The sequence below is a fragment of the Ochotona princeps genome, chromosome 6 (genome assembly GCF_030435755.1).
Source record: "Ochotona princeps isolate mOchPri1 chromosome 6, mOchPri1.hap1, whole genome shotgun sequence".
NCBI lineage: Eukaryota > Metazoa > Chordata > Mammalia > Lagomorpha > Ochotonidae > Ochotona > Ochotona princeps.
Genome location: NC_080837.1, coordinates 64,205,796 through 64,231,092, shown reverse-complemented (window position 1 = coordinate 64,231,092; position 25,297 = coordinate 64,205,796).

Here is a 25,297-nt window from a genome sequence, read left to right as displayed (position 1 = left end):
ATGAAGATCCACAACAAGGTGATGCACAGAGCAAGGTATGCGGGAAGGGGCGTGACACTTCCATTTCCTCACCAGGTGCTCCTCCATTATTCTGCAGCATAGAAGTTTCCTAAACTTTGTCCTTTTCATATCCGTGGACGATTTGTTACATAGCCATGACCCAGCAGATGGGGAACTTTGTTTCTTTTTTTTTTTTGTGATAGATATCCTTGTTTTTGGAAGTAATTAACACAGAAAACAATTTCCAAATAAGAGAGAAAAATTAATGATACACATTCATTCTGAAAAACTGATGTTATTTTCATAAACTTAAGCATGACTCCAAAACACCAAGCCTACCTACTTAGACAAGATACACAAATTTATGCTGAAATATACACAATAGTAAGTACCTCATTTTCAATGATATAAATTTCTTGAAGTCCTAATTAGATCCATTCCAAAGTTCTGTCATGCTTATAGAACACAAAAAAGACCAGAAATGTAATATGCAATATGATATGCTTATTCACAGTAAGAGGAAAAGAAACATTGTTTTAGTAGTTAATTTTCAATTTAAGAGAATCAAAATACAATTAATGTTCTCAAATACACTTTTAACAAGATCTGCCTTAGAAACTGACCCTCAAGATCTGTAGCTCTGTGGAATACACTTTCAGATTGAACAAACAAATCATTAACTTGCTTCAAATGGTTTCCTAGGGAGATCATAGCCAAAGTTTGATTTCTAGGCTCTTTTTTTTTTTTAATTAATTTATTTTTTTTCTATTCATTTATTCATTAATTACATTGTATTAAATGACACAATTTCATAGGTACTGGGATTCTCCCCCCTTCACCCGAAACCCCTCCCCCATGGTAAGTCCCCCCACCTTGATGCATAACCACAGCCCAAGTTCCGCCGAGACTCCCTAATTAAAAGCTCACACCGGGCTTGGTGGTGTGGCCTGGTGGCTAAGGTCCTTGCCTTGATCCCATATGGCCGATGGTTCTGGTCCCAGCAGCTCCACTTCCTCTCTGTCTCTCCTCCTCTCAGTATATCTGACTTTGTAATAAAAATAAAATAAGTCTTTAAAAAAAAAAAAAAGCTCACACCATACAGAGTCCAGCATCCCACTTGTCCAGTCAAGTTCAACGGCCTCTTAGGAGGCCCTCTCAGGTTTGAGGGCAGAGCCAGCAGAGCATCACCTCGATCAATTAGATCAGCAACAATCCAGGTACGATGAGACTGGTGCAGAGTCCACTGATTGACATATTCCATCTTAGAGTTTCCCCTTGTCCAGTTTTTCACTGCAAACATATAGCTGAGGTGGTTGATTGATTTACTCCATCTTCTATCTTTTCTTGGTTAATGTTTTGATTCCTCCATTTTGTTCAGGGGACTCTCCAAAGAAACTTTGAGGTGTTCCCAGTCCAGGCTCCTAAATACACTACTAGTAAGCACAGTGCCCGCCACTGTCCATCACTCCGATCAGCTGGTGGTTTTACCCCCTGGGTTGGTTCTATTCTGAGCCCCGACCTCCATTGGAACCAATGAGTATTGCAGCTCTTCCCGGCTCTGCCCATCACACACTCGTCCCTCACCTAAATCAGTGGGAGATGTGCTGGTTGGGTGCTGCATTCCCTATTGGGACAGGCCATTTCACCTTGGCATTTTGTGTTTTGTACTGTTGTTATCGCAACCAAACCCGGCCAGGCCCCCTCACAGTTCCAGCACTCGGATTTGCCAGTAGATGACGTGAACCAACTCAGCCTGGTCTGCCCCCAACCTGAGCCAAATGTTAATTTAATTTAATTAAGAGCCATTTAGATATTCATAACATCCTTCTCAGGTCATCCAAAATGTCAACTAAAAAAATAACGTGATATTTTATTATTGAATTCTACATCCTTTCTGTAGTAGCCCCAGCAGGAGCACATAAAATGCTTTGCTGGGCCTTACACACAGCCAGCAGGCTAGATGTTGCCCCAGTCCCACTGCTGCCTACCACAAATCCACCTTCAGTTCCTCTCCCTCATCTTGAAACTATCTAGGAACCACTTTTATTGGTACAAGAGATGCTCTTAGCAATCATACAGTATATACACCTCCTTTTTAACCATTATATTTTCCTGCCATTTGGGAATCAACGTGAATTTTTGGGGACACCGAGGTGCTAATTACAACACTTTCATTCCTTATAAGTGAGAATAGGAATCCTAAATACAGAGAATTTCTGTGGCTTATAATAGACTAAAGACAAATGGTGAACAATAAGTTTTCTAAATGCTTATTTCTTACTGTCATTACTAAGAAAAACAGCTTTACTCAGTTTTTATTACTTTCATAACAAGTTACTACAAACAATAAAGATTGAATACATCATGATCTTGCACTTCTGCTAAACAGCAGTCTGGGTGGACTCTGTTGGTTCTTCAGTTCTGGATTCCATAAAGCTGAGATCAAGGTCTTGCTAACAGGATTCTTGCAAGGAGAATCTAGAGAGAATTTACTTCCAGTTCATCCAGGTTATTGTTCAAGTCCAGTTCTTCACAAGTGTAGGAGTAAAGTCCCTGTCTCGTTGCCTAGTTGCCAATTCTTGGCTGGCAGTAATTGTCACAGACCTTCCTATGTTCGATTCTTCACATGGCCACTCCATCTCAGAGGCCGCAGTGGTACATGTAAACCTGCAGCTCCGAATCTCTCTTGCTTCCCCTGATTCCTTGCCTTTGTCTTGCTTCTACTTGAGAAAAACACTATGTAAGGAAATCACAGCTGTCATCACATAGGAAAAAAGATGAGCTACTTCTCAGCAAACAGTCACTATATTGGGAGGTAATGTTTATAACTGTGTTTAATTTTCTATCTTAAAATTATTTTTTCTTATCACTGCTTCATGGACTTTCTCCCAACATGCTTAAATTAATCATGAAATATAACTGTTGAGCACATTTTGAGACGGTTTTTACAAGATCATTATTTCTTCCAAAGATTGCAAGGAGAGAAAGCCAAAGATGCTTCAAGGGCTTCTACTATTTCTTATTGACTTTATGACATCTGAAAGGCACTGGCTGTTCTTTCCATATTGATTTATTTAAAGCAAGAGCTTTAATTTGGCCGATTTATAATGTTCCCTTTCTTTTAGTATTTTCTCTTGTCTAAAATTGTGTTTTAAATTTTAATTTTTATTTTTAAGCAAAACTGAAACTTAAAAATATACAAAAGATTAATAAAACACAAAGTTGTGGTTTGAGCAGAAAAACCTCTAGTCAGACTAACAACAAAAAAGAAACTCAAATATATAAAATCACAGTTTAAAATGGAGGCATTACAACTAACATCACTGAGCTACAAGGAATTATAATAAATGACTGAACAATGGTATGCTTACAACCTGGAAAACCTTGAGGAAATGAATAAAAGCTGGACACATATAACATGCCAGAATTAAAAAAAAAAAAAAGACAACAAAACAGATCAGTGGAAAACAATGAAATTGAAACACTAACCAGAAGTATTCAATCAAGAAAAGTTTCAGGATCTGTTGTCTCTACTACTGAATTGTATAAAACATACACAGAGGAAATAATTTTGATACTACTCTTTTTATGAGGCCAACATCATTTTGATACCAAAACCAAAGACTCAAAATGATAACTACATACTCATATCATTAATGAAAACAGATGTCAAGATTCTCAACAAAATACTAACAAATCAAATTCAAAATGACACCAAAAATTATACATTATGATCATGTGGGATTTATATTAGAAATACAAGTTTGGTTCAACATTTACAAATCAATAAATGCAATAAATCACTTCCAGGGAATGAAGAACAAAATGTATATGGTCACGTTAAGAGATGGAGAGATTCAATACTCTCCAAGATAAAAACCCTCCACAAATTAGGTATAGAAGAAATATTGCTCAAGTTTATAAAGGCTGCATATCATAAACCAACAGGCAATTGCATATTGAATGGAGAAAAGCTGAAAGCATTTTTGCTCAGATCTGGAAGAATACAAGAATATCCATCTTTGCCACTCTTACTCAATCTAGTATGGGGAATTTTATTGAGAGCAACTTAGGGAGGGGAAATAAGGTTATGAAAATTGGAAAAAGAGGCAAATCATCCATGTTTGCAGAATCTATACCTTTCACCAAATACAAAAATCAACTTAAGATGGATCAAAAATGTAAATTTAAGACCCGAGACTGAGAATTTACTAAGAGAAAATGCAGGTAAAATATCTAACACATTGGTATACCAGACAACCAATCAGCCTAACAAAAGCAAAGTTAAAGAAATGGCATTACAGCAAACTCAAAAACTTCTACAAAGCAAAGGAAATGATTGACAGACTGAAGAGACACTCAACAGGATGAGACAAAAATATTTGCATACCATCTATCCTACAAATTATTAATATTCCAAGTATAACAATCAACAAAAAAGCAATCAATCCAGTTGAGATAGGAGCAAATGTTTTCAGTAGACAGTTCTCAAAAAGAACACAAATGGCCAAGAAATATAGGAAAAAATGTTCAGCATCACCAGCCATAAGGGAAATGTGAATCAAAACCAGAATGAGCAATCATCTCACTCCGGTCAGAATGGCTTAAGTCCAAGCAAAAGGGCTAACAAACACCGGTGATGATGTGGAGCAAGAGGAACACTTGCACACTGTTGGTGGGAATGTTAGTGCATCCACTGTGGAAAATAATATGGAGATGTCTTTAAAAAATCAGAAATGGACTTGCCATGTGATCCAGCAATTCCACTACTGGGTACTAAAAAGACTTCAACAAAATAAATAAGAGTCTATAGTAGCACATGTTCACAATAGCCAAAATCTGGAATCAACCAAAGTAGATTGGTTAATTTCATCAGATAAATGGGTAAAGAAAATGTGGTGTATATACACATTGGAATACTATTCAACCATTAAAAGAATTAAACTCTGACATTTGGAAAATATCAACTCAACTGGAGGAAATTACATCAAGTAAAATAAGGCATTCCCAGCAAGAAAATACTGCATGTCCTCCCTTGTATGAGGAAGCTAATTTTTTTTAAATAACCAGAAAGAACAAGGAAATGTCCTGTGTTTATTTTTTAACTATATATATATATATATATATGTATATATATATTTATTTAAATTTTATTTTATACCCTTGTCAAACCAGTGGTTAAGAATGGTTTACTACCAGGACTAGCATGGTTGCATAACATGCTAATAATACTCACTCACTCTTTTGCTGTACAATTTTTGATGTTCACTTATAAACTAAAAATTTTGAGAAAGTGTTATTATTAATAGGCTCTCTTCATATTATAATAGGTTAAAGAATTCAAAAATAAATGAGCAGAGTCTTGGTTTCCAGATCTCTATATCAAAAAAAATCTTAACTATTTAGATTGATTTTCATGCAAAATAAGTGTGAGATCATCCAAACCTGCTAAACTCTTGGCCACACACCTTCAAGTGGATGAAACAAGAATTGCCCAGCACTTCCCAACTGGGCGAGAGACCATCAATGGGGAACATCTATCCTGCAGGCTCCTAGCCAGACAAGGAGGGGTCAGGGAACACTTCAAATCCCAAAACCCTTCCAGAAACCTTTGGGGTCTCCCCCTCTCTCCTTTCAAGAGGCACACCACCTCCCAACCCTTTCCTAGGAGGTACTCTTCCTTTTCCTCTTCTTTCTTCATTCACCTTGTCGCTTTCCAAATAAAACTCTGCAACTTATTCCTGCCTTTTTATTCCTTTTTGTTTTGCAATTTTATTCAATTTTATTCTAGTATTATAACATGATAATAATCCAAGCAATGCTCTTTACTATTAAAATGCATATATTTCTATTTTATTGGACAAGAAGGGAGATAGAAATTTTTCATCTGCTTGTTCACTCCTCAAGTTGCCTGAAGGACCATAGCTGGGTCAAAACCAGGAGCTGGAAACTCAATGCATGTCTCCCACATAAGTGACAGGAACCCAACTACTAGAGTGGTCACCTGCTGCTTCCCAGGGCATGCATCATCAAGCAGTTTGATTAGGAAGCAGAGGACATCTGAAATGGGGTCTAAACCACAGAGCCAAGTAATTTTTATTTGTTTGTGTTTTGGTGTTTCTATACTAAACTGAGGAAAGAATCCACCAAGCTTTTCTGGCAACAAAGTGCATATAAAATATAATGGTTGCTGCATTTCCAGAGCTGGCCCATTCCAAGGTCAGGAGTCAGGAGCTTCTTCTGGTTATTGTAGGTTTGTGCAGGGGTGCAAGTACTTGGGTCATCCACTCCTGCTTTCTCAGGAACATTAGAAGGGAGTTGGATTGGAAGTGGAGCTCCCAGGAATCAAATCAGTGCCTGTATGGGAAACTGGAATTGTAGGTGGTGTCTTTATAGCCTGCACCACAGCTCCAGGAGCCAAAAATAACTTTTTAAAAGGATAATGGAATATCCTGATTCTACTACTTCAGCTCTGCTGAACCCTGAGGCCAGTCTATTTTACCTTCAAAAGACCACATGCTTCTTCTATTGCATACATAATTTGCTAACACCCAGTTAGGAAAAAATAACAAACAAATTTGGAGGAAAAGAATAACTCATAATTCAATCCCTAATGGAAGTCAGTGACTAAACACTTTTACCAAAGTGTGATCACCACATACCACGCCAGTTTTTTTTACATAATCAATAGGTGAATAAATCAAAATATGGAGAAATCTGTACATAAAAGAGTATACTTGAATATATATATATAATGTATGTATAAATGAATATATATGTTAAGCATTTATACCAAAGATAAACGTCATTCTGAAAGCTGGTATGATTATAGTCAGCAACATACAAAATACTGTCACATCAAGTAATACTTAGTCATACTATAGTATTACATTAAGAATCAGAAAATTAAATAGCCACATACTACATAGCCACTGCATCTACTGCTTTGCTTATGTATAAAAGTACATTATAAAAGTAATGAACAAATTTGAGTCATCAAATATAAATTACTCCTATTTAGCTTAATCAGATTAGAAACAAACTAACAACTGAATTTTAGCGGTAAATGCAAAATATGCAGATTAATTTTTAAAATGAAACCAATTAAACACCTAAATTGCATACAAAATTTTCATTAACTTTTTAAAAAAAAATTAATGTCGGGCCCGGCGGCGTGGCCTAGCGGCTAAAGTGCTCGCCTTGCACGCGCCAGGATCCCATATGGGCGCCGGTTCTAATCCCCGCAGCTCCACTTCCCATCCAGCTCCCTGCTTGTGGCCTGGGAAAGCAGTCGAGGATGGCCCAAAGCTTTGGGACCCTGCACCCGCGTGGGAGACCCAGAAGAGGTTCCTGGTTCCCGGCTTCGGATCAGTACAGCACCAACCCGTTGCGGCTCACTTGGGGAATGAAACATCGGATGGAAGATCTTCCTCTCTGTCTCTCCTCCTCTGTATATCCGGCTTTCTAATAATAATAAAAATCTTAAAAAAAATTATTGTCAGCTTTGTATCTGTATTCTAAGGCAAAGCAACAGAAGATGGAATTGTTTAACTACATAAGTTTTGCATATTGATTGGCACAAAGAATGTTTGTTAAATGAATTAATGCCATTTGTACAATGTCCATTATTGGCAAACAAAGCATCACACATATTTATAAAACTCTGTCTTGTTTAATATAACATAAATAAAAGCAAGCAGTGCTGCTACAATGGTGTTCTAAGGATTCAATAAGCATTATTTGACAACGTGAATTTATAGTAACAGTTTTTTACAATATGAAATAAAACTTTCTAAATACTTAATTTTGTCTAATATGAGCTGAAATCTCTTAAACACTGTGAAGCTTTTGAAAAAGGGTGTCAGAAAATTGATCTGTTCTTTTTAAAAATTACATTGATCATTTTAAAGGTTAAATTTATTACATACAATAAAGTTAACCATACAAAAAGACACTGTAAGAGTCAGTACATAAAATGTGTGTAGGAAAACAGATTTTACTAAAAGCCAAACTAGTGAAACTTCTAAATAAAAGACCTAACTCATAACTCAAGATATACATGATGATAGTACAGACTGTGTTAATTATGAATTGAATACTAGAGTTTCACATTATATCTATCTATGAAAACTGCATAAATATTACCTAAAACATAATTATCTGTCTGATATAAAAGTCTAATTATGCCCAATTTCATGTATGACAGAAGAAATTACAATAGGCAGAAAATTAATGTGTTTTCAGTTCCTAAATATAGAGATTTCCAGGCTGTAGTACATTTATAGATAACACTTTTCTTTGTAATTCATTAGCATTTGATTGAATTTCCTAATGTTAGAGTTTGGTTAACATACAAAACCTGCACAGTTTGCGCAAGCTTCTCCTCATCAGGGATGCATGACTGTAATTATCCCTTATCTTTCAACACAGACAAGGCCTGTAAATATAATTACAAAATTTCATGTTTACTTGGGCATAAAAAAATCTCCTAAAATTAATACTGCATTTATCCTCTTACCTTTTGTCAGTTATTAAAATGAACCAGCAAATTCTTGAATTTACCCTCTATGACTACCATTTCTAGCAAGAGTTCATTTTACTTTGATTTTCAAAAAAGGCAGCAAAACATACTCAGACTTGAGGCTATTGTTAGAGACTTGTGCTTCTGAAATTTTAACAATGGGAAGTAGTAAAACTAATTTAGAGGATCACATCTAATGAATTATCTAAAACATACCACTCAGTGAAACATGCACTAGGACAGCAGTTTTTAAAATGCCCTGTGGATTCGCAGATCTCTGTACTTTCTAATATCTCAATATTGAACCATAAAACATAATTAAATGATAACACAAGTTATTAGGAAAGTTTCTTTCATTACTGGAAGGATAAAAACTAATGATTTTTATAATGATTTTCAAACCTATAAGGGCTCTAATATCTGAGTGCCAATCTAACCTCACAAAAGTTCTTTATATTATAAAACCAATGGACTTTGGATGAACTTAAGAGAAGTCTTCTGTTACCTCATAGAAATATATAACTAATCAATTAATGTGACTTATTAAGGGCCAAATTTGACCCTCCAGACTGTTTTTGTTGTTTTATTGATTAATATTCCTTCTACATTAAACACAGGGAAACTACTTTATTAAGTGCTTTCCAGACCCAATTTGCAATGCAATCTATGAAGTTCAAATGAAATCAAGTCATGAAACAGAATTTATTCTAGAAGTATCCTCACACCTAAGCTACTTTCAATGATGAGTTTTAATTTATACCACTAAGTGGTATCTTTGTGAATTTGAGATCACACATTATGTAGAAATATATGCAAATAGGATTTTTGTAACTGAAGTGTTTAGTTTTGATTTATATTTCAAAAATTTCCAGGCTGAATAATAGGTACTTCATTATAGTCTGAAGAAAGAATTTCTGGTGTTCTGTTGTAGAGAACACAGTTACTCTAAGGTAAATATACATAGTGATAGATATTGGATATTTCTCTAAAAAGAACTAGAAAAAGGATTTTGAATGTTTTCATCACAAAGTGTTAAATGCATGACACATGCCAATTGTATACTGATTTGAACATTATACATATACATATACTCCACTGTTCAATATTAGCATTTACATTTTATTTTTTGTTTTAGTTGACCTTGTTTTGCTTAAATTCCACACTTACTTTTGCACATTTTCCTCTTTGTTGGTACCTTTTCGAGATTAGTCACAGTCACTATCAAAGTTCCAACACATGGTTCCTATCAGTTAGTTGCTCCAGACTGTTTCTTTACATCATTTTCTATATCTTGTTTACTTTTGTGTGTTAGTGAAAGTCATTTTGCTATAAAAATTCATTTTTGTATAAGATAAATGCAAAAGTATGTGTGTTTTGGGCTCGGTGCCATAGCCTAGTGGCTAAAGTCCTCACCTTGCACATGCCGGGATCCCATACGGGCATCACTTCTGGTCCCTGTGGCCCCACTTCCAATCCAACTCTTTGCTTATGGCCTGGGAAAGCAGGCAAGTGCAGTTCAAAGCCTTGGGACCCTGCGCCTGCGTGGGAGACCCAGAAGAGACTGCTGGCTTCTGGCTTCGGATCAGTGAGTTCTGGCTGTTATGGTCACTTGGGGAGTAAGTCAATGGATGGAAGATCTTCCTCTCTCTCTCTCCTCCTCTGTCTATATATCTGACTTTCCAATAAAAAATAAAAACAAATCTTTAAAGAAAAACTAATAAAAACCATTGGTTATGTTGCAATTTCTGCTACTGAACACCTGAGAGCATTGATACGGAAGTGTTCCATGGCCAATTCAGAAATACACTCATCATGAACAAACTTCAACGCTTCTTAGGATATGGCTATGGCTGCTCAGGAATGTTGAATACAGCATCAAAGCCACACATGAAGTTAAACAATCTCAAGCCTATTCCCCAAGGCAGTGACAGTCCTTCCAGCTGCGTTACTCCCTGAATTGGTAAGTGACATAAAGAGGGAGTTGAGTGCAGGCACTGTGGCATTGGTGGCAAAGCCAATGCCTACACAGGCTCCCAGTTGAGCCTCCTGGTTCTTTGGCTCCTCTCAGCCCCACTGTTGCACACATTTGTGGTGCAAACCAGCACATGAAGAGATGAATGATCTCTTTCTCTCTCTGGAAGGCTTATTATTATTATTATTATTATTGTTATTGTTATTATTATTGAAAAGGCAGGTTTACAGAGAAAAGGAAAGGCAGAGGGAAAGATTTTGCACATGCTAATTTACTCCCCAAGTGGTTTCAACAGCCAGAACTGAGCTAATCCAAAGCCAGGAGCCAGGAGCCTCTTCCAGGTCTCCCATAGTGGGACAGGGTCCCAAGATTTTGGCCATCCTCCACTGCTTTCTGGAACTCTTTCAAATAAAATTAAGTCCTTTAAAAAAGAGAAAGACTTTTTCTAGGTAAGGTGTGATATTTACCATAAAAATGAATAATTCTGTCATAAACAAGGTCTGATTTTTTTAAAAATTTTATTTCTTTCTCTTCAAAGTGTGGTAATATTTACCTTAAACATTTGTGGTAAAAGCTGAGTTAGATAATATCCTTGAGACTGAAATATAAACAACATTAGAAATATCAATTTATTTTAAACTTTCAGTTATAGTACAGGAAAATTATTCAGTGATATACACACTAAACATATAAAGTGTTTATGAAGTAGAAATTTTAGGAAAAAAATATGGGGGCCTGGCCGGGTTTGGTCATGATAAAAAAAAAAACAAACCAGTACAAAACACAAAATGCCAAGGTGAAATGGCCTGCGCCAGTAGGGAATGCAACACCCGACCAGCACACCTCCCACTGGTTTAGGTGAGGGACCAGTGTGATGGGCAGAGCCGGGAAGAGCTGCAATACTCATTGGTTCCAATAGAGGTCGGGGCTCAGAATAGAACCAACCCAGGGGGTAAAACCACCAGCTGATCGGAGTGATGGACGGTGGCGGGCACTGTGCTTACTAGTAGTACATGTAGGAGCCTGGACTGGGAATGCCTCAAAGTTTTTTAGGGGATTCCCCTGAACAAAATGGAGGAATCAAAACATTAACCAAGAAAAGATGGAAAATGGAGTAGATCAATCAACCACCTCAGCTATATGTTTGCAGCGAAAAACTGGACAAGGGGAAACTCTAAGATGGACTATGTCAATCAGTGGACTCTGCACCAGCCTCATCATACCTGGACTGTTGCTGATGATATGTTGGAGCTTCTAATTGATCGAGGTGATGCTCTGCTGGCTCTGCCTTCAAACCTGAGAGGGCCTCCCTAAGAGGCCGTTGAACTTGAACTGGACAAGTGGGATGCTGGACTCTGTATGGTGTGAACTTTTAATTAGGGAATCTCAACGGAACTTGAGCTGTGGTTATGCATCAAGGTGAAGGAATTCATGATGGGGGAAGGGTTTGGGGTGAAGGGGGGGGAATCCCAGTACCTATGAAATTGTGTCATGTAATACAATGTTATTAATGAATAAATGAATATATATATAAAAAAAGACATATGTAGATTCTGCCTCCCAAATAATTTCTCCTTCAAGGAAAGAAGAGTAATTTATTAAGATTAGATTACTCGAAGAAAATAAGAATCATTGTCTCATCCATTGTCCTTATACTCTCCATGAGATCTTGCTCTTAAATGGCACATTTTGGTTTGTCCTAGCCTGTGCTAAGCTGAAAAATAAAGGTCTTCTACTGCCAAAAAAAAAAAAAAAAAAGAAATTTTAGGAAAAAAATAGTCTTTAATTGAATTATCTTAATGAGAATTTATTTTTGTTTTAAAAAACACTCTACGTTGTACTGAATTAAATACCAGGAAGAATGTCCGTTAAAATAGCATTTAGAAACAATATTACATTAAAATATTTTTAGAGAAAATGAATATTTTAATAGACTATTTATACTAGCATATACTATTTTTTTCAAAAATTAAGTAATTCTGATGTGGAACAGTGGGTTGAGCTGTCCCTGCAATGCCAGTATACCATGTGGGTACGTGATCTACCTCTCAAACACACACAAATGCATTTAATAAAAGAGATCTATTTATTTTTTTTGTTTGTGTTTTTATTATGGTAAGTGTATAGGTTAATTTTTATAAATGTTGTAAATTTTTATAAATCTAATTTTTGCTTATTTAAAAGTTTTTTTAATTTATTTATTATTTTTACTTCATTAATTACATTGTATTATGTGACAGTTACATAGGTACTTGGGTTCTCCCAACCCCTCCCCAAACCCTCCCACCATGGTGGATTCCTCCACCTTGCCGCATAACCACAGTTCAAGTTCAGTTGAGATTCCCCCATTGCAAGCTTATACCACACATAGAGTCCAGCATCTTACTGTCCAGTCAAGTTCAACGGCTTCTTAGGTATACCCTCTCTGGTCTGAAGACAGAGCCAGCAGAGTATCATCCCAGTCAATTGAAAGCTCCAACATACCATCAGCAAAAATTTACATCATTATGGAATTAATTGACATAGTAATGAGTAACCAATATGTTAAAAGTAAATGCGAGTTCCCAGCCACTTTCTGTGACCACCTCACCTACACTTGAATTTTAGTTTATACACAACATATAACATTCATAACAAAACATGTTATACATAACATCATATCATCTTAAATTAAGGCAAACATGTGGTATTTAACCTTGGGATTGGCTCATTTCCCTTAGCATTATGGTTTCCAGTTTGGCCCATTTGGCCACAAAGAACTGCATTTTGTTTTTTTTAATAGCTGAGTAGTATTCCATGGAGTAGATGAACCATAGCTTTCTTATCCAATCCTCTGTTGATGGGCATTTTGGTTGCTTCCATGTTTTTGCAATTACTGATTGTGCTGCTATGAGCATAGGAGTGCAGGAAGTTAGCAGGGGGAATCACAGTTCCGGACCTCTGGACATACTATAGGGCAGTGGTTATCAAAACAGCCTGGTACTGGCACAAAGATAGAGAGGAAGATCAATGGAGCAGAATAGAAACACCAGAAGGGAACCCACACAGATACAGTCAAATAATCTTTGACAAAAAGACAAACTACAATCCAGGCAAATGGGAAGGTCTGTTCAATAAATGCTGTTGGGACAACTGGTTAATAGCCTGCAGAAACAAAAAGATAGATCCACATCTCTCACCATACACTAAGATCAGATCTAAATGGATAACAGATCTAAACCTACATCCAGAAACCTTCAAACTTTTGGAAGAAAATGTTGGAAACACACTGCAACACATAGGGGTAGGCCCTCACATCCTAAAAAAGACTCCAAAAGCAGTAGAAATCAAGACCAAAATAAACAATTGGGACCTCATCAAACTAAGAAGCTTCTGTACAGCTAGAGAAACAATCAACAAAGTAAAAAGGCAACCCACAGAATGGGAGAAGATCTTCGCACACGACATAGGTGATAGAGGGCTGATCTTCAGAATATACAAAGAGCTACAAAACAACCAAAATGTCAAAACAAACAAGCCACTCAAGAAATGGGCACGGGAAATGGGCAAACACTTCACAAAGGAACAAACCCAAATGGCAAATAAACATATGAAAAAATGCTCAAGTTCCCTGGCAATAAGGGAAATCCAAATTAAAACATCAATGAGGTACCACCTAACGCCAGTAAGACTGGCCCACATGAATAAAAGCACCAACAACACTTGTTGGCGAGGTTGCGGGGAAAAGGGAACCCTACTCCACTGCTGGTGGGGCTGCAGGCTGGTACAGCCTCTATGGAAATCAGTATGGAGAATATTCAAACAACTCAAATTCAACATACCGTATGATCCAGCAATAGCACTCCTAGGAATATATCCAGAACACTTGTTTTATGATTTATTTATTTTTATATGAAAGGGTAAGTGAGAGAGAAAGATGGAGATGGAGCAGAAGTCTTTTATGCACTAGTTAACACACTAAATGACCACAATATCCTAGGCTGGTCCTAGCTAAAGCCAGAATTCAGGAGCCTCAACCAGGTTACCCAAGTGTGTGGTAGAAGCCCAAATGGTTGAGCCATCATCCGCCGCCTCCCAGGCTGATAAGCAATGAGCTCCATTGGAAGCAGAGCAAGCCAAGAATTAAACTGGCACTCTGAAGTGCAAAGCATTTGTCCTGAGCATCACCTTACTCTGTTGTACTGCACAGGTAGTCCTATAATATCATGTGTATAAAAATATATGAAAAATGTTCTAAAGAGAATTTATAGTTGAGTGAGAAACAAATAATCAAATTTGAAATATGGCATCTTCAGCTTAGTGGGTAAATTCATAGTATAATGAGGTAAGAAAAATTATCTACCTATATATAATAATGTATTTGTCAGAAAATAATCTTTAAAAAATTTTATAAATAGAGGCAGTCAGCACAAGATTTATTTGTGAAAATGCTTCATATGGTTTAATTCAAAGCATTTTTTGAAAAAACATGCTAGTCTTCAGTCTCAAAAACTTTGCCTATAATGCTAAAGTTCACTTCATACAAGTCCAGCAGATAAGAGATGGAAGAAGTTATTGTTACTTCTTGAGATGTGTTAGAGAGTTTACATAGTGGAGAGTGCCTTCCTTTCTAGGTTATTATGATTTGAACAATAACCATGGAAGGGGGAAATTCCTGCACTACTTGGCTCTATGAATGCTGCCAAAAGTAAAATATAGTTTACAGACAATTCAACTTTTACCCAGAAGATAGCTTAGCTCTTGATACTTAAAAACAATCTTTGAAATCCTGTTTTTCTACATATCTTTTCCTTGCATGACAGAGTTCTCTTTTGTGACTCTGATATGGCTAGTGAATCTGTTTCACTGTATTCTTACAAGATGATTGCTATCTGTAGTTATTTGTTCAGGAAAACTACAGTGAAGTTTCTCAAATACAGGCACAATCTTTCCTCTCTAGATTACATACCACATCTTTGTTGATTCCATAATGTTGGTTTTCTCCTTGGGGAACTGATCTTGTAAGAAAAAGTGATGGAAATAAACATACATAAAATTGATATTTAATATCAAAAGGAGTATCAATACTTTCTAAAACATACATCTGTGGAGAACCTGAAATTAATCAGATATACCTTTACTATGAAATGTTTGATTATTTCTAGTACTCAAAAGGCAGAAATATCACGGGGAATGCTTATATAACACTCATATCGAATATCAGATTCATGGAGGCTGCCACAATGCCTCTTAGCAGTCATAGTGTTTCCATAGAATTGATAGATCCTAAATATGTTAGAAAGAGGCATGACTTTTTATATTATTTTGTGCAGTTACTCACTTTTTTCAACATGCAGGGAAATTACTTATTTCACTCTTGTCTACTGTGTAACATGGTATTAGACCCTTTAGGTCACTGAAGATTAATATTGCCAAACTCAATAAAACTGGCCATGGAAAATCTAAAAGTTAGTCAAATGTGTGTTTCGAGGAAAATTCCTTATTTAGACATTCCAAAGAAAATCCCATTATACCATAATGTCTTAGAAATAAGAAATTCCTCAACTGATTTCTTATTATATCATCTGTGATTAACTGTAAAGATCCTGAAGGTGGAAAATACTAATATCATAAGTCAAGTATATATCCATAAAATAAGTTTTAAAAAAATGAATACAGCATTTTTCATTTAACAACTTTGGGAATATAAATTACAGATCAATGGTTACACTAGTCAGTAAATTTGCACCAAGAGAAATATTTCAATGATTAGCAGAGTTAAAATTAAATAGCCTGTGGTAAAATTTTTATTCCTCAAACCATAATTTCACTACAATAGTTAATGAAATGATGCCTAGAGAATCCTAAAGCATAAGAATAGTGGAAATAAATCCTATGAACATATTGAGTCATTATTCATAGTATCAGCCTGACAATATTTAGTAGTGATTTGGCATAACTTTATAATTTTATTTCATAAGATTTATTGAATAACTGCATTAGACTTCTAATATAACTAAGGTTGCTTTCCTAGGTGAGACATTTTATTTTCAAGACACACAGGGGCAGACTTTGAGGCACAGTGGGTTACACTGCTCCTTAGGGTGTCTCTATTCCATGTCAGCGTGTAGGTGAGCGTACCATTACTCGGCTCTCAACCCAGCTTCCTGCGCGTGCATCCTAGGCCACATCAGTGTCCAACCTCTACCATCCACATGGACTGTCAGGCTTCAGGTTTCGATCTGCCCCCCCCCCCCCGGCTTTTGTGTGCATTTGAGCAGTGAACCAGGGGACAGAAATCTCAATCTCTCTCCCTCTACTATTTTCCCTCCCTCCCTATACAGACTCCATCTCTCTGCCTTTCAAGTACTTGAAAATGAACATTAAAAAACCACACTGGATCTAATACAAAGCCTATCAATAATATTTTATCATTTTATATTTGTAGTTTGCTCCTTAAAATTAGAACATTTTTAAAAGGCTATTTGCAAATGATCTGTAGCATGCAATCCCATTATGTGGAGTCAGGAAAATGAGCATCTCCCAGGTGTTTCACCAACGTAAGTTTTCTTTCTTTGGCCTTGTTTTTCATCAGCACTCAGAATGAGGTCATTATCATAGCGAGTAGGTCATTTCCTAATTATATAGATTCATTAGATAGTATTAGAAAATCAAAGGGTTTATATGCTTAGAAAGAACTGAACCAGAATGTGATTAGTTCACAGATCTTTGGGGGGAAACTAAGAGCTGGAAGATGTGGCTCATGGAATTGCTATTAGCTGCAGCAATTGCTCTTCCACATAGCCTCTCATTCTCTGGCACATTCCCAAGCACTTGGATCATCTTCTGCTGATTTCCCAGGTACAATAGCGGGGAGTGGGTTTGGAAGTGGACTAGTCAGGACTCCGATTAGCATGCATATGAGATGCCAGCCCTGTAGGCCATGGCTTAACCTACTATGATACCGCACAGCTTCATTTCATTGTTATCTGCAGCCCTCGCCTTACTCCGGATGAACAATGGCTCGTTTACTTATACTTGTTAAACTCTAGATTTAGTAGAATTGTAAGCCTTTTACCATAATGTAGATTAAAATGTTATCTGCTGTATCAAAGCAGAGAGAGGCAGGAAAGCATCATATTAATCTTGCAAAAGTATCTGAACTACATGAAGTTTGTTCTCTTTGTTATTATCCCATCAACAAAAGAACTGAGAAGAACTTTATTGTAATAATTATTACTATGAGACTGTACAAAAAAAAGCCATGGATAAAGGGATGCAAATAATTGAGGTAATCTGCTATCAATTTCCCAAAATATCTTGTTACATATTGAGTTGAGCCTTTATCCTTATAACTGCTTTCCAAGAAAGAGACATACAATCTATGTCCTTATTCCCATGTGTTTTCATATTAGACTCACGCTTCCATTGGATGAAGCCATTCCCCATCAGATTCATGAATTTGCTAATATCCTAATTATCTTACTCTAGAGTCATTCTCATTTGTCAAGACTTTTATACAAAACTTCAGCTGTCAGAAATAAACCACATTTTCAGATGTAATTGAACAATACAGGGTAGAGAATGAGATTTTAATTTCAGTAATAATGATATTCTCTTCCTAATAATAACCAAAGAAATTATATTTTAGAGAAAACCCAACCATTAATGTTTCTATTTGATTTCAAAACCATTTATCGAGCACCTAACATAAGCAAAAAATGACACTTGTACTATATGCATAAGACAAAAGCAAAAACTTTACAAGTAATACAATGGTTGTCCAATAAATATTTCCGATGTAGCAACTAATAAGTTGGTACTATGCATATAATTCCATGAGTAAACAAAAGAGTAAAATCTGGATATTTTAAAGTTATGATTAATATAAAATCAGAAACTTCTAGATTTTGGAAACAAGCCAACATTATAAAGTTGTAAACCATATTTTAAGGGAAAATCTAATATTTAATCTCTAGGTTTTTTTACTTCATTTGGCTTGTTTCAACACATTATTTCAATTTTTTTTTTCCTACAGGCCATTCTCTTTCACTTTATCCCATTTTATGACATTTTAGTTAAAAAGAATTCATCTTGTTATTCTTTTATAGTTTATTTCAGAAAGAACTAACATTTCCTATTTGATTATTTAACCCACCACATATACTCAAAAAATCTTATTTTACCAAATGCTTCAAATGTTAGCATATTTCTGACATTCTTTAGCTCAGACAGCCACTTCATCACAAGAACAAGAATGCTATAATTTTATACTTCCATGCAAATTCCTTATATCAACTATTTGTAAAAAATGAATAATAACCGTGCACAGCATTTTTTCTGAAAAGCTACACTTAAGAAGATATATGTCTCAGTACATGGATAGAAATATGAAATAGAGTAATTACATAAAATATACTCTTGGTCATACATAATATGTCTTAAGATTGATGTTAACCACACAGAAATAAGACAGATTTTATTGTTTGTTTGCTTAATTGGGCCTGGAAAGTTTACTTAACCTCTCTTGGCTCCCTTTCTCCATTTGTGAAAGGAGAGCAGTAATTGCATTCAAAGCACCATATAGAATAAAGCCATGTAACTATAAGGCAGAATATTGAAAGCGAAAAAGAAGTAAGAGTTAAGAAATAAGAACTCTCAAGAAGAAATAACTTTTAGTAAACTTTAGACATTTTAAAATATCCTTTGATGACTGTAGAACTATAACCCCTGCATGATTAAATTATTTGATAAACATCAGTAGTACTGTTTTAAATCTGTCATTCAAGGAAAAAAACACTAACCCATGTGCAAAAAAATTTCTGAGAATTATGGAATTAATTTATACTCCCATTATCTACAGAATAAGCACATTGTCTGAACTAAGACAACCTATTTCCACAATAGAAAATTGGGTTGAAGCTAAAACAAAGACTTAACTCCACAAAACTCTACAGAACTCTACCAATATAAACACAAAAGCACGTGATTTTCATCAAACAAAAGGATATACATTATTCATCACCAGCCTTAATTACATAATCATCTTGGCATCACATTTGAGTAGTAACTAATTTTCAGTATGGTTGCTACTAATTCTCAACAAGGATCAGTTACATGCAAAATACATGCTAAATACATAGGGATCTGGTCCTTGAATGGAGTCCTTAAGTAATATATTTGAACAAGTACAGAAGAAGTTGCCTTTGTATGTCAGTTTCTTGCTGAGATAATTTAAAGGATCTGGAGAGATGATCTTTCTTTACTGGGCCTCATTCTAATTCCTTCAAAAACTAAGCAAAGCATACATTGGAATTAAAATTAGAAATATTGGACTCAGATTCACATTTCATTCATGGATGCTGTAGACTGTTGCTTGTTTTTTAGCTTTGCTCTATATTGTTTTGCAGTTTTAACACAATTAATTTTAACATTTTTTCAACAATATAAACAGTATTAGCACAAAAGTTACTGCCATTCTGTAATTACACCTGCCTTGTTAGATCTTTCTTTGGTACCAAGTCTTCTCTGAGCTGCTACCTAGCAGCTCTAATCAAATCCTTTTCACAAAGCTATAGTTTAGGAACTTCCCCCTTCCTCAGCTCCAAAGTTTGTACCCTCCAAGATGACAACTAGTCATTTTTCTGAGCAAGATACAAAAACACACTTCACTTGACAAAGACTGAAAGATTTGCTGACAAACAGAATACACAATTTCCTATGAGTATTTGGGGAATAATGATAATATTGTGTTGATGAATTCGTATAGATGCTTCAACAGGAAGGAACTTCAGAGGAGAGGGTAATAAATACTCTTACAGGCTTCTAGGGAAAATGTATGAGTTAAATCAGGACCACCTCTGGACTCTTAGCAGTAGTTAACAGACATGATTTCACTCAACTTGAAATAGTTTCTGTTCTTTTACAAATATATTTTATGAAAAAAAAATGATAAAAACTGCCACTTATAAAATATAATATGTATACCAATCTACCATGAAAACCCAATTTGAAGATTAATATTATCTACCATTACCAAAAAACCTACAGAGTTCATAGCCATCACTCTATTCTCTACTCCACATTTATCTTCTTGTTTTCATTGATTTTTTTTTTAAATGGTGATGGCTGTAGGAAAATTACAGCTCTCTTTAAACAACAGGTCAGTTTAGCAAACTCATTCATTATTGGCTCATCTTCGGCACTTTGGTCATTTTTCACTCCTGTGAAAAGCTTATACAAACAGCAAAGTCACCCCCGATACAGCTAAAGTAGAATCTGTAATGAATTTCTATCCAATTAAATGGTGATGTATCCAGGTATATTCCCAGTGAAAAATATAACCTGTATGTAAAATGCAAATTGTGAGAATATGGTAGTCTCATTAGGTCAAAACAAGTTGTTTACATATGCTTGCATACACATACTTTGCTGAACATTTCCAGCTTAATTATTACAAAGTGGCAAGAAGTTGTTCTATGGTGGCACTTGGCATGGTTTGCTCTGAAGAAATCCAGTTCCAGTTGTCCAATGCCCAATAATATCATAAAATTCTTGCCATATTATATATACACAATTCAATGTTATGCTTGATGAATACCACATGGATTCTATACTATATAGTAAATTATTTTCCAAAAAAATGTAAATTTCTTTTTCAAATGACAACTTACATATCACAAAATTCACTTAATTTAAAAATTTTTAGAAGTTTAAAGAGTTTGGGAGTCACACAGCAAACACCATAATCTAGTTCTAGAATATTTCTACTTTCTTTAACGAATCCTTTATTCATATACACAGTGGTTTCCCATTACAACTTTTTCTACATTTGTTTGTCAAGAAAATGAAGTCACACAGTATGGGATTTCCAGTAACTGGCTTCCTTCATAATAGGTTTATGGGGTTCCATTTTGAATTATTTGTCAGTACTTTATTGATTTTGATTTGTTGTTTTTGTTTTTTGCCACATGGTGTCCTTCTTACACTCAATTTTTAAAGACTATACTATGAGCAAAAACAAACACCGTATCTAGGAGCTGGCATTGTGGTATGTAGTCACCACTTGCAATACCGGTATCTCTTATGGGTGCTGGTTCAAGTCCCAGATGCTCCACTTCCAATCCAGCTCTTTGCTAACATGCTTGGGAAAGCAGTGAAGATGGCCTAGGTGATCGGGCCCTTTGGCTCACAAAGGAGTCCTGGAAGAAGCTCTGAACTATTAGCTTAGGCCTGACCCAGATCTGGTAATTGTCATCATTTGAGCTGTGAACTAGCAGATGGGAGATTTCTTTCTCTGTCTCTCCCTGTCTCTGTATAACTCTTTCAAATAAACAAATCTTTAAAATGTGTAAATGTTAAAATATCATATCATCTGTTTGTGACTTCCTGCTCTTTAAAAATATGTCAGGAAATCTTGAGAATCAAGATGGCTGAATAGGGTAAGGACACGTTTAAACGGATGGAGAAACATTTAATCAGGATGAAGCAGAGAGGACACATTCCAAGAAATAGAAGAGGATAGAACAACAGCAGAGGGGCACCTGGAGACTGACAGACACAGGAAAGCAGCGGACACAACGTTGTGATGTTGCAGTGACTGATATTCCGGTGGCATTCAGCTAATGGCGATCTGAACTCCACCAGCAACCAGGTGGGAAGGGAGTTTCACTGGGAGCTTGGGAGGCAAACCCAGACAAAGAACTGTCCATCCTGCTGGTCTGTTTGATTTGACCAGGAGCAGAGACAGAGCAGCAAGGCAGTGCAGGAACAGGGTGGATTTCACAGCCCAGTCAGTCCCCTAGAGCCGAATTAGGTGCCATTTTGCCTAAGGAGGCAAAGGCAAGGGAAAGGACTGAGCATACGCTGAGCTGGGAGTGAATTCATTTCTGACTCAGTGAATTGCAGCAAGTGGCATTCTACAGGTTCCACCCAAGACAGGTCTGGGTAGCCCTCAGACCTGACGGCCAGCAGATTAAGAACTCCAGTAGTGGTACGTCAAGCACCATTTTGTACACTGCGGCAAAAGCTTTAGGACTGCAGAGGACAACTGTGAACTGCACATGTGCTGAGCTTGCGAGAACTCACTGAGTTCCATGGATTGCACTGGGCCCTCAGGAAAATAATACCGACTGTGGCATTGTATGGGTTAAAGTAGGTCCGTGTGGCACCCAGACCTAAAATCCAACAGGTTCCTGCAAGATCAGCACCAGCAGAAACCTAGTTATATAGGACACCTGGTGTCTCTCTAATCCTGGGACCTGCTTCAACCGGAAGTGGAAGAAAGGTTGTACAGACAACAATGCAACCTCAGCACAGTATCACAGGAGGTGGAGAGTGGGTAGCTAGGAGCTGGGGCTACGGAGACCATGGTGGAAATCTAACATAAGAACCCAGACCTGGAACTTGCTGGAAGTTGTGGCACAAGTGACTGAAAGCAAAGAGTTGTTTACCAACTGCAATAAGTAAAATCAAACTGTAGACCTGTGGGTGACACAGCTTAGAACCCTGCCCCAAGAAGAAGAATCTGATAACTAGAAGTACAATGATCAAGAGCAAAAGAAGGCACAGAGGCAAAAATGAATATTACTGAATACTCCCCTGCAAAGCAGCAAAACCCTTTGCCAACCTCAGAGTTAACTGAGGAAGACATAGAGAATATGGGGGACAGAGAATTCAGAAAACTCATTTTAAAGTTTCTGATCAACAATGAGAAGCACATACAAGAGTTCAAAGAATTTAAGGAAGCAATAAAGCAAATCACGGCTGATATATCAGAAATTTTTTTTTAAAGATTTTATTATTATTGGAAAGCCGGATATACAGAGAGGAGGAGAGACAGAGAGGAAGATCTTCCATCCGATGATTCACTCCCCAAGTGAGCCACAACGGGCTGCTACGCGCCAATCCGATGCCAGGACTAGGAACCTCTTCCAGGTCTCCCAAGCAGGTGCAGGGTCCCAAAGCTTTGGGCCGTCCTCTCCTGCTTTCCCAGGCCACAAGCGGGGAGCTGGATGGGAAGTGGAGCTGCCGGGATTAGAACCGGCACCCATATGGGATCCCAGGCTTTCAAGGCGAGGATTTTAGCCACTAGGCCACGCCACCGGGCCCTGATATATCAGAAATTAAGAACACAGTAGAGCAAATTAAAACTACAGTGGAGAGTCTCCAAAATAGAATGAAGCAAGCAGAAGAAAGAATCTCAGAATTGGAAGATACCTCCTGTCACCAGGGGGAAGCAAACAAAAGGCTGAAAGCAGAGCTGGATCAGGCAAAAAAAAAAGTATTCAAGAATTGAAAGACACTATTAAGAGGCCAAATATAAGAGTTATGGGAGTTCCAGAAGTTGCAGAAAGAGAAACTGATTTTGCAAATATATTTAATGAAATAATAAGGGAAAATTTCCCTAATCTAGAGAAAGAATTGGGAAACAGTATCTAGGAGGGTCACAGAACTCCCAACAGGCCTGATCAAAAGTGATCTTCACCAAGACACATGATCATCAAGCTCTCATCAGTCAAACATAAGGAAAAGATCCTTAAATGTGCACGTGAAAAAAAATCAACTGACATATAAAGGAATGCCAATTAAACTCACAGGAGACCTCTCACAGGAAACTCTACAGCCAAGAAGTGAATGGAGTGACATATTCCAGATTCTAAAAGAAAAAAGTTGTCGGCCCAGGATAACATATCCAGCAAAGCTTTCTTTCATCTTTGAAAATGAAAGAAAATTCTTCCACAGTAAAGAAAAGTTAAAAGAATATGCCTCTTCCAAGCCTGCCCTACAAATGATACTTCAAGATGATCTCTTCACAGAGAAAAGGAATAGCACCCAACAAAACCAAAGGCATATGCAAAGAACATCCCAGTAAAATGACAACAGAAGACTAAATCAATGAACAACCCATTCCTAAAATGACAGGACCAAATTACCACCTATTTGTATTAACCCTGAATGTAAATGTCTTAAGCTCAATCAAACCTCATAGATTAGTAGACTGGATTAAAAAACAAAACACATCTATTTGCTGTCTAGAAGAGACACATTTCACCAGCAAAGATCAGCAGAAGTTATATCTCATGGATTTTAATGTTTTTGTCTTTGTTAGTTGTATCTCTTCAAAACAGTTTCTTCTGATTAAATTATTCAATGACTCATAGATCACACAGTAGCATCATTTTCTTCAAAAAGGTTCTTGATTTTCTTTTTCATTTCTTCAGTGACACATTAATCATTCAGTAGCATGTTATTTAACTTCATGGTGTTGTTAATTTCTTTTTTCTTCCAGTTATTGATTTTGTTTTGTGGCTTTTAAGGGGATGTATAGTAGTTGTGTAACGGAGACTGTCATATCTAGTAACATGTCATTCAATTTCATGGCATTGAAAACTATTTTTCTTCCTATTGCTGATTTTATATTGTGACTTTTCACTTAAAGGGATGTACAGTAACTGTGAAGTGCAGACTAACATATCCAGATGTGAGGATACAATGTACTATGTATCTCTACTTCCAGACAAAGATGGACTTACAATGAAATGTTTACTATATCTTTACAATAGGATTCTGGACTCTGCCATTGTCCATGCCTGCAATGATGGACATATGACTGTGTATGAAGAACTATACTTTAGTAATGATATAGGTTGGGGGGGGATTGGGACTGGGATAAGGGAAATCCCAGGACCTATAGAATTGTATCATAAAATGATAGTAATAATAATAATAATAAAATAATCACTAATAAAAATATAAAGAAAAATGTCAGTTACTCAAATTTTTAATGTATAAAACAAGTTACAATTGCATTCTTATGTGATTTT